Source organism: Lactuca virosa, chromosome 5 (assembly GCF_052849685.1).
Source record: "Lactuca virosa cultivar CGN04683 chromosome 5, Lactuca_virosa_CGN04683_v6, whole genome shotgun sequence".
NCBI lineage: Eukaryota > Viridiplantae > Streptophyta > Magnoliopsida > Asterales > Asteraceae > Lactuca > Lactuca virosa.
In genome coordinates this window covers 333,929,875-333,933,673 of record NC_136430.1, presented here as the reverse complement: position 1 = coordinate 333,933,673, position 3,799 = coordinate 333,929,875, and the positions used below count along the sequence as shown (strand labels likewise).

The 3,799-nt window shown below is 36.4% G+C and overlaps 1 non-coding gene across 1 annotated transcript; it reads left to right on the top strand.

The window, feature by feature from the left end:
* The first annotated feature begins 2,631 nt into the window (after positions 1-2,631).
* LOC145118068 (small nucleolar RNA R71) lies at positions 2,632-2,738 on the top strand. Its single transcript, XR_013713051.1, has one exon. It is a non-coding gene; the product is annotated as a small nucleolar RNA R71 (small nucleolar RNA).
* The last annotated feature ends 1,061 nt before the right edge of the window (positions 2,739-3,799 follow it).

The following is a 3,799-nucleotide window of genomic DNA, read 5'->3' as shown; positions in this document are numbered from 1 at the left end:
TTTTGTAATTTCTCTCTCTCTCTCTCTGTCTCTCTTATATATATATATATATATATATATATATATATATATATATATATATATATATATATAACTCACTTTTTTCGCTCAATTCCTACATGCTTAAGCAAGAGAGCTTAACTTCAACATTTATTGGTTAGAGATATTAGTCTAAATGCAATGACTACATAAGCTCTCTTGGATGGATTTCAGGTAAACGCTGCAAAACTTATTACATGTACAAACTACCAGATTATCTTTCATATCTCATGACTTTTCACTAGGAAATGGGATGCCACAAATACACTATGACATATATTGGCGCATGTAAACATTTGGGCTCTCATCAGATCATCCCACACAATACTAGCATTTAATTTGTTAATTATCACTAGATTTAATTTTAGATTATTATTTCAAATCTTTGTAATAATTTTTTTAAATCCTAGTCATTATTTTAATTTTTTTAATCAGAATGTTTTTTCCCTAAATTCAACCCCGTACCCCACACTAAAATGATGCAATGTCCCCATTGCATACTAAAACAATTAAAGATCACAAAAATTAAAAAAGGAAGAATTGGAACAGACTCCCCTTGGGTAGTAATGGCGACATCGAACTCTAAGACTTGTGTGGAAAGCTTAGACTTCTCGTATAATTGCTGGAAACAATACTTCTGGACCTTCTTCTTGTGAATGAAAATGTGTCGGATCGAATGAAATCAAAGAACCATTCTTTAAGAATGTGTTGAACCGCTGCCACGACGTGGGAAAGCAACACCACATCATGGTGTCAAGCAAATGGTCATCAAGGTCGAGCAAAATAATGTCGTCACGATGTGGTTTAAGGATGCCACGTCGTGTTGTAGTCAGATTCATTCGCGGTTAAAAGTTTTGCCACGACGTGTTGATGATGTCCACGCCGTGGTGTATTCTCAGAGAATCTTCTAAGATTGAAACAGGTGGGCATCGACTCTTTGTTATGTGTAAGACCATTCCCACTCTTCTTTTCAGTAAATATGCTTCAAAATGCTTTTCTCTTCATTATGTGGGAACCCCACACTTATTCAAAAACTTGTTCTTCAATTATGATCTTCAAAAATCACACGACTTCTTCAAATTAAGCTCCTTCACTGCTTCACTTTTGTTCAACACTACAAAATAAGATCAATAACTAGAGAAACACATCATCATTCGTTAAGGTAAAATAAAATTAAAACGAAAAATAAAACTAAAACTAAATCAAAAAGAAAAGAAAATGCAAACTCTAAAAACATTGGGGTTGCCTCCCGAGAAGCGCTTCTTTTTTAAAAGTCTTGATCCGGACTCCTTCCCACTCTACGTTGCGTCAGGTGGAAGTGTAACCTCCCCGTTCTCCATCATCTTGAACCTTGCTCGTTTGTAAGCAACCCTTCTATTGAATGCCTTTCTCGAACTTTCTTGCATTGTTGTGTTGACATATTCTTTATGTTTTCGCTTGGGTTCTTTCTTCATTCCCGTGTCTTTAGCTTTTGTTTTGTCGCTTTCCGGGTTTTTCTTGTCAAAATTGGACTCATCACTCTCTTCTTCGTTTTCTTCAATCGGCTATGTGACTTGATCTGGTGGTCTTGTAAAAGCAAATACCTCAAAAATCATAGGCGTTGAAATTGGAGGTTTCGAATAATTCACTTCTTTTTCCAATTGCTCTTCGGGTAAAGGCTCCTCCCTTTCCTCCCACTCTTTTTCCTTCATGCGTTCTAATTCATCATGTTTAAGGAACTTTGTGTTTTCTTGTTTCACCAAATTTGCATTGGCACGAGATGGGAAAGGGAGAGGTGGTCGATATGGCTTAATGACAAAAAAATCATAATCATTTTTTATCGTCCACGACGTGGCACTATTGCCTCCACGTCGTGGTGACTGGTCAGAATCACGGCATTCTTCTTCTTCTTTCGTTTTTATTTTGAGTGACTGATTAGACTGCTCTTCAAGGTCCTCCATACGCACCAATTCATCTTCTTCTTTTGTATAACCGGCCATGACTTGAGCATTTTGGATTGACTCGATTTTTCGTGAAGGTGAATCCGGTAGCTTTTCTTGTACAAGTCTTGTTAATTTCACCACTTGCGTACAAATACTTAAAATAGATTCTTTTTGTTCTCTAAGTATTGCGTCTGTAGCATCATGTCGTTTTTCACTAGCTTCCATGAATCTAAATAACATTGACTCGAGAGCATATATTTTCTCTGATTGGACTTGCTCGATTTGCTAAAGATCATGCTTGAGCTCTTGAATTTCTTTCACATGTCGTTCTCTCTTGTACTCCACCTCACAATCCTTAGTAGAATGGGGTCCCCCACAAGCTCCGCATCTATCATGAATTGATCCACCCATTTTTGTGATCTTTTCTTCCATTGCGTCGAGCTTTGCAATTACTGCACTGATAGTATCTGGACCTCCATCTTTACTTGACTTTCCTCTAGTGAAATCCTCATTTGAGTTATGATACTCTCTTGAATGCTTAGCGAATTCTTCAATCAAAGATTTATTTGTTTTCAGATTCTTCTTTGTCATGGGCCCTTGCGAGTCTAGAAGTTGACGAGTGCACACATTGACTCCATCATAAAATATCGAGATTTCTTGTTGTACATTGAAGTCATGTTAAGGGCAATGCCGTAACAATCTCTTGTAACGTTCCCAAGCTTCGTATAATGACTCCCCCTCTAATTGTTGAAAATTCTGGATGTTTCTCTTAAGCTTTGCCACTTTCGAAGGAGGAGTAAACTGGTTGATGAACTCATTCTTAAAATCAGTCCATGTCGTGATTGCTCCAAAGGGAAGTGATTTTAACCATTCTTTTGCTTCACCCTTCAATGTGCCCGGAAAAAGTCGAAGCATCACAACATCTTTACTCACGTTTGGTGCATTAAAATAATGTGAAATCTCCACCACCTCTTCTATTTGTTCATAAGCGTCCTCGTGCTCCTTCCCATAAAAAGGTAGTTCCTTTAGCATGCCAAGAATGTGCCCCGGAAGTTCAAACTTTGTCGTGGTTGGGATTTTTGGTGGATCAATACCCCATTTGTTGTCGTTCCTTATATGTCGTTTGTACTCTTCCATTGACATGGTCATGAAGTCCCCCATTTTTTCCTGCTAAGATAAAACTAGAAAAACACGCGTAAAAGGAACAAAAAACAAATAAACGAAAAACTAACTGAAGCGAGATCACGACGTGGTGAAGATTACCACGACGTGGTTGCGTCTTAGAGAAAAAAAAAACTAAAATAAACAAATGAAACAAAAGTAACTTTTTGTGGTTTTTACCCCGCAAAAAGGATCGAATAACTAAAAGCAATTAAACTAATAATTAAATAAGTCGTTCCCTAGCAACGACGCCAAAAACTTGATGTGCACAAATTATACTTATCAACTTTTAAATTTATAACCTAACAAACTTATACTAACTATGCACCTATAGGCAGTGTACCTAGTCAGGTTATAGTATAGCGTGGGTAAGTTGGGTGTCGATCACAGGAAATGGATTTAATTAATAAAATAATTACTAAAAGCTAAACTAAGAAAAACAACTAAAAGTAGGGGTTTTATCTGCTTTTTCAAGTTCAGAAAAACTTAAGCACTCAACTAAAAACGATTGTAATCAATATATTAAAAACACTTTCGTTTAGTTTCGAATCCACATTTTCCTATGGTTAGTTTTTATTTATGGATTAATGAAGTTGGTTACCAAGTTATATGTAATTAGCAATTCAAGTTCAAATTTACTAATATTTTCACCAATTCATGAACTACCTTGTATGGTC